Consider the following 15,169-nt stretch of genomic DNA (forward strand, 5'->3'; position numbering starts at 1 on the left):
AAAGATGCTCATCTTCATTAGTTATTAGAGAAATGCAAATCAAAACTACAATGAGATACCACCTCACCCCTGTTAGATTAGCTATTATCAACAAGACGGGTAATAGCAAATGTTGGAGAGGCTGCGGAGAAAAGGGTACTCTCATCCACTGTTGGTGGGACTGTAAAGTAGTACAACCATTATGGAGGAAAGTATGGTGGTTCCTCAAAAAACTGAAAATAGAACTACCTTATGATCCAGCAATCCCTCTACTGGGTATATACCCCAAAACCTCAGAAACATTGATACGTAAAGACACATGTAGCCCCATGTTCATTGCAGCAGTGTTCACAGTGGCCAAGACATGGAAACAACCAAAAAGCCCTTCAATAGAATACTGGATAAAGAAGATGTGGCACATATACACTATGGAATACTACTCAGCCATAAGAAATGATGACATCAGATCATTTACAGAATAATGTTGGGATCTTGATAACATTATAAGGAGTGAAATAAGTAAATCAGAAAAAAACAAGTACTACATGATTCCATACATTGGTGGAACATAAAAATGAGACTAAGAGACATGGACAAGAGTGTGGTGGTTACCAGGGGTGGGGGGAGGGAGGATGCAGGAGGGAGGGAGGGACAGAGTTAGGGTGAAGGGGAGGGGCACAGAGAACTAGATATGGTTACGGAGGACAATCTGACTCTGGGCGAGGGGTATGCAACATAATTTAATGACAAGATAACCTAGACATGTTTTCTTTGAATATATGTACCCTGATTTATTAATGTCATCCATTAGCATTAATAAAAACTTATTAAAAAAAAGGACCTAATTATACAGATTGGATGACAGGACAGTGGAAATGAAAATCATTTTGTCTGACACAAGCAGTATCAGTGATTTTGTTTTTGGTAGCAAGAGGAAATTCAACTCAACTAGATTAGTAACAAAGTAAATTTTTTATCTCATGCAACTGAAAAATTCTAGCTGTGAATGGTTTTCAAGTTAGGATTGGTCTGGCAGCTCAACAATATCATTGAAAATGTGTGTTTTTTCTTTCCTCTGATTTCCATTGAGTTTTCTGCACTTCAAAAAAAAAGACAACACATTTATTTTATAATTTCTGCTGGTCTGGAGCCTGCACATGGCTTACAAGGATTCTCTGTAAAGCTTCCAGTAAGGTGTGAGCCAGGAATCTATTCTTATCTCTAGGCTTTATAGGAGAAGATTATGTATCCAAGTTAACTCTGGTTGTTGAAATAAATCATTTACTTGTGGTTTTAGCAATCATGGCAGCTTGCTTCCTCGAAACAAATAGGAAAGCAAGACTCTAGACTTAGTCTAAAAGGAAGAGGAATCTTATACTGTATAAGACAGTATAATCACTGGAGTGACAGCTTATCAATTTTGCCACATTGGTTGTAAGCAAACCCCATGTTCTCCACACATTCAAGAGAGAGTATATGAGGCTGTGAGCACAAGGAGGCAGGAAAAATGAAGGTCACCTTAGTTCTTCAGGTTTTCAAATATATTTAAGATTCTTTTGAAAGTTATAAACCACTTGTCCTGTCTAGAAAGTACAAGTGAATTGTTTGTTATTTATTTCTGAGTCACAGATTACCACAAATAGTGTCTTGATACAACAATAATTGCTTATTATCTCTTATGGTTTTTGTGGGCCAAGAATTTATGCTAGGCATAATGTGGATGACTTTCACCTGATATACTATATCTGTGGTCTCAGTTAAAAGACTCAATGACTGGGATCTGGCATCTTCTGAAGGTTCATTTACTCACATGTCTAATGGTTCATGGTTTTTGTTGGTAAGGGCCTTGGTTCTTTTCCACATGGGTTTCTCTCTATGGTCTCTTTTTGGGCAAGTTTGGGTTTCCTCACAGCATGATGGTTGCATGTTCATTTCAAGAAAAAACTAGAGAGCCAGAGAAAGGTAGAAAGTGGGAGAGAGAGAGAGAAACAATATAAGCTGTATCATGCTTATCTGACCTAGTCAGAACTTCAATAGCTTCACTTCTAATATATTTATTGGTGAAAGAAGCTACAAAGAGTCACTCAGTTTCAAGATGAGAGAACACAAACTGCACCTCTCATTGATAAAGGAGATGGAATAAATATGTAGGCAGGGTGATTCTAGAAAATACAATCTGCCAAAACAAATAAATGTAGGCCTTCAGTAAGTATTTACAGAACTCCTACACATTGCATAGGTAACTGATCTAGTCCTTCAACAAATATTTATTGATCTGTAACCCCAAGACTCAAAGTATCTTAGAGAAATTTTAACAATAAACATAAACTTATGACTTGTAACTGAGATTGCAGTATCTAATAGAAATCTGCCCTTTATCAGGATCTTCTACATTAAACAGATACAGGCTCTCCAATCTCACAAATAAGCTATCATTTTCTTACATTAGAAATGCTTGATAAATGATTTATTTGAATTTTGTAGATATAGTAAACCAATGATCATGTAATTTTTTTCTTATTCAACACATGTTTATTGAATACTTACTATATCTAAGGGAATGTTCTGGGCACAGGCATTACAATGATAAAAAGGTAGATATTGCTCCCACCTTCATTGTACTCTCACTCCAGAGGAGGAAACTGAAAACTAAACAAAAAAAAACTTTGATAAATGCCATGATGAGGAAACTATAAAATTACATGGACTATTGTCAGGAAAAACTTCCTAAAGGAAATGGTAATTAACTGAAAATGCAAACTGTAGGTTCTGTAAAGGCAAATATTTCCTAGAGTCACTTAATTAGTGTTTAATAGAGCCTTGTTCAGTAGGTTAAATCTTACTACACTCTTAAAATCTTCAGTGGTGCACAACTGTTCTAGTAGGGCCTTTGGAACCTTATGTGACTTGGCATTGCCTTCTTTTTTAGCCCAATTCATCACCACACCCTTCCAAATGCCCTGCACTCTCACCATTTCTAAAAAATGGCATACATTTTACACTGCTATGAACTCTGTGATGTTACTGTAAACTTGTATGCACTTCCTGCTCTGTGTGTTGCATGTCCTACCTTGTTAATTCCAAAAAAAATGAATTCAAAAGTTATGTTTTGTACCTGAAGCTTTTCTTTACCAATTTGACCCAAGCTGGAGTTAACTGAATATTTTCATTGGTTCTCACAGTACTAAATATATACTTGTTTCACTTTGATTAGCATTATTATTACTGCTGTGTTTCTGTTACCTTTTTTATTCATTCATTCCTTCATTCACCCACTTGTCAACAAATACCTATTAAGTATATAATGTATATTCTGTGTATTATGCCAAATTTAGGAGATATAATGTAGAAAAAATAAGCAAGTTTCCTTCCTTTATGAAACTATCTCACTGTACTTAGCACAATAATTCATTCAATGCAGAAGTAAAATGTATGTTGAATGAATAAATAAATAAATTGATGTTGGAATTAATGGTTTAAATTCTGAGTCTCTTTTCCTCTCTATGTATGTGTGTATGTGTGTGAATCACATAAAGCCTATGATTTGGAACTAAGAGTATATGTTATTTCTTAGAGGAATCAACTGGCTCAAATCAAAATGTGCCCAAGCTGGGTTGTATCAAAGGTTCTTGTTATTATTATTTTAATAAATATCTACTGATTGTTTTACATGAGCTGAAAGATTATATCATTTGTGTGAGTAGTTTCATTTATTCTAGCAAGTTATCACTATATGTACCACATCTAGTCCACAGGTTTACTTAATAGTTAGCACTGTTTGCATAGAAATATTTTTCCAATTTTATTGAGAAATAATTTACATGCATCACTCTAGAAGTTTTAGGTATACAGCATGATAGTTTGAGTTATACATATTGTGAAATGATTACCACAGGGGGGCTTAGTTAATATAAATTAAATAAAAAGAAAAGAAAAAGAATTATCCCTGTGATGAGAAAAATCACATATCTTAGCATATTAATACAGGATAAGATTTCTGGATGTACTTTCCTTCAAATAATAAATTCATCCTCTATTTGTATTACTGCAAATGTTGTACTGCCTTCATTTTCACACACATACAAAATAAATGTTCCTACTGTGTGGCATGTACTATGTTAGGAACAGCCATACATAAACTACTGTCAGAGATTGAGTAGGAAAAGTACAAAAGTTACTCCCATTAAAAGATTGTGAGACAATAGAAAAAGAGACAGTACTTTCTAATTACCTCTGTAAAATAAAGATTCAATATTTATACCTTGATAAATAGTAAAATTTCTCTCTCAGTCATCCTCTTTTCCACATTTACTTTGATGTCTATGTGTGCTATTCCTGCCAAATAGGTCAAACAAGATAAGAAATTAATAAGAAAGCATATGCTGAACGTGATTGGTTTTAGAAAAAAAAACTTCAATATATCACACTAATGTGTACTGACACACCCATGCCTTCACTACAAACCCCTGAATTTAACACCATGAAAAGATTACCTGTACTTTCATAGACAAATGGCATCATCCATATTTTCAGAGATTGAAGTTACTCTATACTTCCAAAACCAAAGGAAGCACAACAATTTCAGTTAATGGGTAACCCCTTGTGCTAGGTAAGCATATTGACTCCAAACACAATGTTACTACAGATTTCTTCAAATTATTAACCTGATTCTACCAAGTTATTTTTAATGGCCCTTTTAAGTATTGAATATTTTATTTCTGCTTATCATATTCAAACCAGACAGCTATTAGGGTCTGACACCTCACGCATCATAAAAGGTGTTTTTCGAACAGTTATATAAATATTTGATAATGCATGTATTCACCCATTGTATCACTTATAAATTTATTGGTTGATTAAACTATTAATATAGTTCCATTAGCTGACAGGTTGAAATTCTGAGTTGCAATATGCAGCATTTCAAAGCTTGTAGGAGATTCTGGGTTCCTAGAAATTATTTCTCTGGAGTCAAATGGGTTAAGTAAGTTAATAAATAACATCTGAATTACTTTGTGAGTTTTTCGTTTTGTTTTGTTTTGTTTTTTCCTACAACATGAAGATGGCAAGGCTAGCTGAGTATGAAACCACAAGTAAAAACTGTGGTTGTGGGAGTTAGTATTTGAGAAAATGCTCTGGCTATTGGCTATTAAGCAGGCACTTGAAATGGATAAAGAAAACTATAGGCTCAGGAATTCCTAACATATTATCATTTTTCCAAAGAAAACCTTTATTTTTATTTACTCCCAACTAATGACCAATTGCATTTGCTTAGTGATTTTAAATTTTACTTAGAAAACTAAATTTAACTGGGTGACATTGATCAATAAGAGTACAGAGGTTTCAGGTAAACATTTCTATAGCATTTGAATTGTTGATTATGTTGTATACCAATCACTGAAAGTCAAATCATGTTACATCACCTTATACTTATCCCTCTTTACTCCCTTCCACCATTCCCTTCCCTACATCCACTTGCTCAGAGTAACCACTTCACTCTTATCTATGTCTGTAAGTCTCAGTTTTATATCCCACTGATGTGTGAAATCATAAGAGTTCTTAACTTTTTCAGATTTATTTATTTCACGCAGTATAATGATCTCAAGGTCTATCCATGTTGTTGTAAATGATCTTATGTCATCATTTCTTATGGCTGAGTAGTATTCCACTGTATATATGTACCACATCTTCTTTATACATTCATCTATTAAAGGATGTTTTGGTTGTTTCCATGTCTCAGCCACTGTGAACAATACTGCAATGAACATGGGGGTGCATGTGTCTTTACGTACCAGTGTTTTTGAATATTAGGGGTATATACCCAGTAGAGGGATTTATGGGTCATATGGTGGTTCTATTCTTAATTTTTTGAGGAACCACCATATTTTCTTCCACAATAGTTGTATTACCTTACATTCCCACCAACAGTGAATGAGAGGGCCTTTTTCTCCACAGCCTTTCCAACACTTGCTATTACCTGTCTTGTTGATAATAGCTAATCTAACAAGTGTAAGGTGATATCTCATTGTAGTTTTGATTTGCATTTATCTAATAACTAATGAAGATGAGCATCTTTTCATATATCTGTTGGCCATTTGTATCTCTTCCTGGGAGAAGTGTCTGTTCATGTCCTCTTCACATTTTTTTATTGGATTGTTTGTTTGTTGTTGAGTTTTATGAGTTCTTTGTATATTTTGGATATTAGGCCCTTATCTGAGCTGTTGTTTCAAAATATCATTTCCCATTTAGTTGGCTGTCTGTTTATTTTGTGGTCAGTTTCTCTTTCTGAGCAAAAACTTCTTAGTCTGATGTACTCCCATTCAATTACCTTTGCCTTCACTTCTCTTGCTTTGGAATCAAATTCATAAAATGCTCTTTAAAACCAAAGTTCATGAGTTTAGTACCTATGTTTTCTGCTATGTACTTTATTGTTTCAAGTCTTATATTTAGGTATTTGATACATTTTGAATTAATTTTAGTACAAGGGGACAATCTGTAGTCAAGTTTCATTCTTTTGCATGTGGCTTTCCAGTTTTCCTAGCACCATTTGTTGAAGAGGGTGTTTTTCTTCCCTCCATTGTGTGTTGTTGGCCCCTTTATCCAAAATTATTTGACAATATATATGTGGTTTTATTTCTGGACTTTCTACTCTGTTCCATTGGTCTGAGTGTCTATTTTTTTGCCAATAACATGCTGTTTGATTGTCGTGGCTCTATAATATAATTTGAAGTCAGGTATTGTAGCACCCCCAGCTTCGTTCTTTTTCCTTAGGATTGCTTTGGCTATCCAGGGTTTTTTATAGTTCCATATAAATCTGATGATTTTTTGTTCCATTTCTTTAAAAAATGTCATTGGAATTTTGATGGGAATTGTATTAAATTTGTATATTGCTTTGGGTAATAAGGCCATTTTGATTATACTTATTCTTTCTATCCAAGAACAAGGAATATTTTTCTATTTCATTGTATCTTTTATGATTTCCCTTAAAAATGCTTTGTAGTTTTTATTATATAGGTCCTTTACATTCTTTGTTATTTATATTTCTAGGTATTTTATTTTTTGTTGTTGCAATCATGAAGGGGATTATTTTTTTTAGTTCATTTTTTAATGTTTTGTTGTTGACATATGGAAATGCTATGGACTTTTGTATATTAATTTTGTATCCAGTGACCTTACACTATAGGTTTATTGTTTCTAGTAGTTTTTTTGTGGAGTCTTTGGTGTTTTTGAGGTATAGGATCATATCATCTGAAAAAAGAAAAACCTTTACTTCTTCTTTTCTGATATGGATGCCTTTTTTTTTCTGATTGCTCAGGCTAGAACTTCTAGCACCACGTTGAATAAGATTGGAGAGAGTGGACAACCTTGTCTTGTTCCTAATTTAAGGAAAGTCCTCAGTTTTATGACATTTAATATGATATCAGCTGATGGTTTATCATATATGGCCTTTATCATGTTGGGATATTTTCCTTCTATACCCATTTTTTTGAGTGTTTTAAACATAAAGTTGTGTTGTATTTTATCAAAGGCCTTTTCTGCATCTATTGATAAGATCATGTGGTTTTTGTTCTTTGTTTTGTTGATATAATGCTTTACAGTAACCACTTTACATATGTTGAACCATCCTTACGATTCTGGAATGAGTCCCACTTGATCATGATGTATTATTTCTTAAATTTATTGTTGTATTCTATTTGCTAGTATTTTGTTTAGTATTTTAGCATCTGTATTCATTAGAGATATTGGTCTGTAGTTTTCTTTTTTGTGTCATCCTTGCCAGGTTTTGGTATGAGGGTTATGTTGGCCTCATAAAATGGGTTTGGAAGTATTGCTTCTTCTAATTTTTTGGAAGAGTTTGAGTAGAATAGGAACCAAGTCTTCTTTGAATGTTTGAGAGAATTAACTAGTGTAACCGTCTCGGCCTGGACTTTTATTTTTAGGGAGGTTTTTAATATTTTTTTTATTATTTTCTCCCTGCTAATTGGTCTGTTTAGGCTTTCTGTTTTGTCATGATTCAGTCTAGAAAGGTTGTATTGTTCTAGGAATTTATCCATTTCTTCTAGATTGTTGAATTTGGTGGCATATAGTTTTTCATAGTATTCTACAATAATTCTTTGTATATCTATGATGTCTGTGGTGATTTTTTCTCTTTCATTTTGGATTTTGTTTATATGAGTCCTTTCTCTTTTTTCCTTGATGAGTCTTGCCAAGGGTTTTTCAATATTGCTGATCTTTTCAAAGAACCAGCTCCTTGTTTTATTAATTTTTTCTATACTTTTTCTGTTCTCTATTTCATTTATTTCTGCTCTGATTTTTATTATTTCCTTTCTATGGCAGGTTTTGTGTTGTCTTTGTTCTTTTTCTAGTTTCTTTTATTTATTCTTTTTCTTTTTTTTATTTTTCTGAAGCTGGAAACGGGGAGAGACAGTCAGACAGATTCCCGCATGCACCTGACCGAGATCCACCTGGCACACCCACCGGGGGGTGATGCTCTGCCCACCAGGGGGCAATGCTCTGCCCCTCCGGGGCTTCGCTCTGTCGCCACCAGAGCCACTCTAGTGCCTGAGGCAGAGGCCAAGGAGCCATCCCCAGCACCTGGGCCATCTTTGCTCCAATGGAGCCTCACTGCGGGAGGGGGAGAGAGAGACAGAGAGGAAGAACAGGGGGAGGGGTGGAGAAGCAGGTGGGCGCTTCTCCTGTGTGCCTTGGCTGGGAATCGAACCCGGAACTGCTGCACGCCAGGCCGACACTCTACCATTGAGCCAACCGGCCAGGGCCTTTTTTCTAGTTTCTTAAGGTGTGAAGTTAAGTGGTTTACTTGGGCTTTCTGTTGCTTTGGGATGAAATGTCCTGTAGATGTCTATCATATCCAATTGCTCTAATGTTTGTTTAAGGGCAATATTTCTTTATTGATTTTCTGTTTGGATGAACAATCTAGAGCTGTCGGTGGTGTACTGAGGTCTCCATGTTTGATTGTATTTTTGTCAGTTTTTGTTTTTAGGTCAATCAGTCTTATATATTTTGGTGCTCTTTGAATTGGTACATAATATTAAAAACTGTTATGTTGGCCCTGGCCAGTTTGCTCAGCAGTAGAGCGCCGGCCTGGCGTGTGGGGGACCCGGGTTTGATTCCCGGCCAGGGCACATAGGAGAAGTGCCCATTTGCTTTGCCACCCCTCCTCCTTCCTCTCTGTCTCTCTCTTCCCCTCCCACAGCCAAGGCTCCATTGGAGCAAAGATGGCCTAGGCGCTGGGGATGGCTCCTTGGCCTCTGCCCCAGGTGCTGGAGTGGCTCTGGTTGCAGCGGGGCGACACCCTGGAGGGGCAGAGCATCGCAAACTGGTGGGCAGAGCATCGCCCCTGGTGGGCGTGCCGGGTGGATCCTGGTCGGGTGCATGCGGGAGTCTGTCTGACTGTCTCTCCCCGTTTCCAGATTAAAAAAAAAATTGTTATGTCTTCTTGATTTAGTGTCCTCTTAATCATCATGAAATGACAATTTTTGTCTCTGATTACTTTTTTTGTCTTGTAGTCAGCATTGTTAGATGTGAGTATTGCTACACCTGCTCTTTTTTGGATGTTATTTGCTTGGAGTATTGTTTTCCAGCCTTTCACTTTGAATTTGTTTTTATCCTGTTGCTTAAATGTTTTTCTTGTAGTCAGCATACAGTTGGATTTACGTTTTTAATCCATTCTGCTACTCTGTGTCGTTTTATTGATGAGTTTAATCCATTTACATTTAGTATAATTATTGGCACTTGAGGGTTCTCTATTGCCATTTTATATATAAATTGCTATCTGTTAGTTTTGTATCTTGTTTTATTCTTCTCTTTTGTTTTTCTATCATTTGTTTTTGTTTGATTATAATCCATACTGGCAAAATTCTTTATTTGTTCTTGGCAGCCTTTCATGATGACTGAAAAGAGAAGGAATGGGCTATTGACCACTTGAATTTTAAAAGTATCCTCCTTTTCTTTTCTTTAAATTGAGGTCCTTGTATGACTCCTCCCACTAACAGGTGTTAATTATCTTATTTTTCTTAAAATTACAGTAGTTTCTAGGTCTCTAGGAGAAGGCTTTAAGATATTTGACTTACCTATTTCTCCGTTTACTTCCTAAAATTACCTTTAGTTATTTTTATTATTATTTAAAAGTCAAATTAAGATTATTTTGCTACAGTATTAAGTCTAGTTTTAACTTGACCTGGTAATATTTATAAACACAACAAGAATAGTAATTGATCATATTGACTTGTTACAATCACTTTGCTAGAATTTTATAAGAAATTGTTAGATTGAGTTTTAATTAGCCTCTCAGGGCACAAAGAAAAGTCATACTACACAGTTGTAATCTTTCTGAAAATGTCCTTCTTTTTTATGAGAAAATTTGGGGTATTTAATGAAATAAAAGAAAAAATCTCTCTGAATATATTGTTTACATTTCTTTTAACTATACCATATTAGAGACAAAGGGTTTGTATTTTCTTTCTTTTTTTATATAATTTTATTTTTTTAATGGGGCGACATCATTAAATCAGGATACATATATTCAAAGATAACAAGTCCAGGTTATCTTGTCTTTCAATTATGTTGCATACCCATCACCCAAAGTCAGATTGTCCTCTGTCACCTTCTATCTTGTTTTCTTTGTGCCCCTCTCCTCCCTTTCCCCCCTCCCCCATAACCACCAGACTCTTATCAATGTCTCTTAGTCTCACTTTTATGTCCCACCTACGTATGGAATAATGCAGTTTCTGGTTTTGTCTGATTTACTTATTTAACTTCGTATAATGTTATCAAGATCCCACCATTTTGCTGTAAATGATCCGATGTCATCATTTCTTATGGCTGAGTAGTATTCCATAGTGTATATGTGCCACACCTTCTTTATCCAGTCATCTATTGATGGGCTTTTTGGTTTTTTCCATGTCCTGGCCACTGTGAACAATACTGCAATGAACATGGGGCTGCATGTGTCTTTACGTATCAATGTTTCTGAGTTTTTGGGGTATATACCCAGTAGAGGGATTGCTGGGTCATAAGGTAGTTCTATTTTCAGTTTTTTGAGGAACCACCATACTTTCTTCCATAATGGTTGTACTACTTTACATTCCCACCAACAATGGATGAGGGTTCCTTTTTCTCCACAACCTCTCCAACATTTGCTATTATCTGTCTTGTTAAAAATAGCTAATCTAACAGGTGTGAGGTGGTATCTCATTGCAGTTTTGATTTGCATTTCTCTAATAACTAAAGAAGATGAGCATCTTTTCATATATCTGTTGGCCATTTGTACTTCCTCCTTGGAGAAGTGCCTGTTCATGTCCTCTTCCCATTTTTTTTATTGGATTGTTTGTTTGTTGTTGAGTTTTTTTTTATTCATTTTTAGAGAGGAGAGGGAGAGACAGAGAGGAGAGACAGAGAGAGAGAAGTGGGGGAGGAGCAGGAAGCATCAACTCCCATATGTGCCTTGACCAGGCAAGCCCAGGGTTTCGAACCGGCGACCTCAGCATTTCCAGGTCAACGCTTTATCCACTGCGCCACCACAGGTCAGGCTGTTGTTGAGTTTTATGAGTTCTTTGTATATTTTGGATATTAGGCCCTTATCTGAGCTGTTGTTTGAAAATATCATTTCCCATTTAGTTGGCTTTCTGTTTATTTTGTTATCAGTTTCTCTTGCTGAGCAAAAACTTCATAGTCTGATGTAGTCCCATTTATTAATTTTTGTCTTCACTTCTCTTGCCTTTGGAGTCAAATTAATAAAATGTTCTTTAAAACCGAGGTCCATGAGTTTAGTACCTATGCCTTCTTCTATGTACTTAATTGTTTCAGGTCTTATGTTTATATCTTTGATCCATTTTGAGTTAATTTTATTACAAGGGGACAAAATGTAGTCCAGTTTCATTCTTTTGCATGTGGCTTTCCAGTTTTCCCAGCATCATTTATTGAAGAGGCTTTCTTTTCTCCATTGTATGTTCTTGGCCCCTTTATCAAAAATTATTTGACTATATATATGTGGTTTTATTTCTGGACTTTCTATTCTGTTCCATTGTTCTGAGTGTCTATTTTTCTGCCAATACCATGCTGTTTTGATTGTCGTGGCCCTATAATATAGTTTGAAGTCAGGTATTGTAATGCCCCCAGCTTCATTCTTTTTCTTTAGGATTGCTTTGGCTATTCGGGGTTTTTTATAGTTCCATATAAATCTGATGATTTTTTGCTATATTTCTTTAAAAAATGTCATTGGAATTTTGATGGGAATTGCATTAAATTTGTATATTGCTTTGAGTAATATGGCCATCTTGATTATATTTATTCTTCCTAACCAAGAACTAGGAATATTCTTTCATCTTATTATATCTTTTTCGATTTCTCTTAACAATGGTTTATAGCTTTCATTATATAAGTCCTTTACATTCTTTGTTATGTTTATTCCTAAGTACTTTTTTTGTTGTTGCAATTGTGAAGGGGATTATTCTTTTGAGTTCGTTCTCAGTTGTTTCATTGTTGGCATATAAAAAGGCTATTGATTTCTGTATGTTAATTTTGTATCCTGCAACCTTACTTTATTGACTTATTGTTTCTAGTAGTCTTTTTGTGGATTCTTTGGGGTTTTCAATGTATAGGGTCATATCATCTGCAAAAAGTGATACCTTTACTTTGTCTTTTCCAATATGGATGCCTTTTATTTATTTTTCTCTGATTGCCCTGGCTAGAACCTCTAGTACCACATTAAATGAGAGTGGAGAGAGTGGACAACCCTGCCTTGTTCCTGATTTAAGGGGGAAAGCCTTCAGCTTAGTGCCATTTAATATGATGTTAGCTGATGGTTTATCATATATGCCCTTTATCATGTTGAGATATTTTCCTTCTATACCCATTTTGTTGAGAGTCTTAAACATAAAACTGTGTTGTATTTTATTGAAACCTTTTTCTGCATCTATTGATAAGATCATGTGGTTCTTGTTGTTTGTTTTGTTGATATGGTGTATTACGTTAACCATTTTACGTATGTAGAACCATCCTTGAGATTCTGAGATGCATCCCACTTGATCATGATGTATTATTTTTTAATATGTTGTTGTATTCGATTTGCTAGTATTTTGTGTAGCATTTTAGCATCTGTATTCATTAGATATATTGGTCTGTAGTTTTCTTTTTTTGTGCAGTCCTTGCCTGGTTTTGGTATGAGTGTTATGTTGGCCTCATAAAATGTGTTTGGAAGTATCGCTTCTTCTTCACTTTTTTGGAAGACTTTCAGTGGAATAGGAAGAAAGAGTTCTTTGAATGTTTGATAAAATTCGCTGGTATAGCCGTCAGGGCCTGGACTTTTATTTTTGGGGAGGTTTTTAATGGTTTTTTATATTTCTTCTCTACTAATAGGTCTGTTTAGGCTTTCTGCTTCTTCTTGACTCAGTCTAGGAAGGTTGTATTGTTCTAGGAATTTATCCATTTCTTCTACATTGTTGAATTTAGTGGCATAAAGTTTTTCATAGTATTCTACAATAATTCTTTGTATATCTACGGTGTCCGTGGTGATTTCTCCTCTTTCATTTTGGATTTTGTTTATATGAGTTCTTTCTCTTTTTTTCCTTGGTAAGTCTTGCCAAGGGTTTGTCAATTTTGTTGATCTTTTCAAAGAACCAGCTCTTTGTTCTATTAATTTTTTCTATAGTTTTACTGTTCTCTATTTCATTTATTTCTGCTCTGATTTTTATTATCTCCTTTCTTCGGCTGGTTTTGGGTTGTCTTTGTTCTTCTTTTTCTAGTTCCTTAAGGTGTGAAGTTAAATGGTTCACTTGGGCTCTCTCTTGTTTGTTCATATACGCCTGAAGTGATATGAACTTCCCTCTTATCACTGCTTTTGTTGCATCCCATAGATTCTGATATGTCGTATTGTCATTTTCATTAGTCTGTATATATCTTTTGATCTCTGCACTTATTTCTTCTTTGACCCATTCATTTTTTAGAAGTATGTTGTTTAGTTTCCACATTTTTGTGGGATTTTTTTCCTCTTTTTTGCAGTTGAATTCTTGTTTCAAGGTTTTATGATCAGAAAATATGCTTGGTACAACTTCAATTTTTTTGAATTTGCTGATTTTTTTTGGCCCAACATATGGTCAAATCTTGAGAATGATCCATGTACACTGGAGAAAAATGTATACTCAGTCACTTTGGGATGAAATGTCCTGTAGATGTCTATCATATCCAGGTGCTCTAGTGTTTTGTTTAAGGCCACTATATCCTTGTTGATTCTCTGTTTGGATGACCGATCTAGAGCCATCAGCGGTTTATTGAGGTCTCCAAGTATGATTGTATTTTTGTCAGTTTTTGTTTTAAGGTCAATAAGTAGCTGTCTTATATATTTTGGTGCTCCTTGGTTTGGTGCATATATATTAAGAATTGTTATGTCTTATTGATTCAGTGTCCCCTTAGCCATTATGAAATGGCCATTTTTGTCTCTGAGTATTTTTGCTGTCTTGTAGTCAGCATTATCAGATATGAGTATTGCTACACCTGCTTTTTTTTGGATGTGATTTGCTTGGAGTATTGTTTTCCAGCCTTTCACTTTGAATTTGTTTTTATCCTTGTTACTTAGATGAGTTTCCTCTTGGCAGCATACAGTTGGATTTTCTTTTTTAATTCATTCTGCTACTCTGTGTCTTTTTATTGGTGAGTTTAATCCATTTACATTTAGTGTAATTATTGACACTTGTGAGTTCCCTATTGCCATTTTATAGATTGCTTTCTGTTAGTTTTGTATCTTGTTTGATCCTTCTCTTTCGTTTTGCTATCTTTTGTTTTTATTTGGTTGTATTCCATACATCTTTCCTCTGTTGCTATCTCTTTTATCTCATGTGCTTCTGTGGTGGTTTTTTGAATGGTGGTTACCTTTAAGTAATGAAAAGGGTTCCTACCCTGTTCATTGTAGCGCACTATTTTGTGAGTAATTTTGCACTCCTTCGTTCTTTGCTACTGTTAATCTCCATCCTCTCCCCCCTTTCTTTTTGTTGTTGTCACAGTTTAAATTTGGTTTTGTTGTGTTCTTCTTGGAGCTTTTACTTGTGGCTTTGTTTTTTTGTTTTTTTTTTTTTGTTGTTGTTGTTGTTCTTTGTATCTGATTGGAGAACCCTCTTTAGTAATTCCTGGGGTGGGGGTTTTCTGATGATAAATTCCCTCATCTTTTCTGTATCTGTGA

Source organism: Saccopteryx bilineata, chromosome X (assembly GCF_036850765.1).
Source record: "Saccopteryx bilineata isolate mSacBil1 chromosome X, mSacBil1_pri_phased_curated, whole genome shotgun sequence".
Lineage (NCBI taxonomy): Eukaryota > Metazoa > Chordata > Mammalia > Chiroptera > Emballonuridae > Saccopteryx > Saccopteryx bilineata.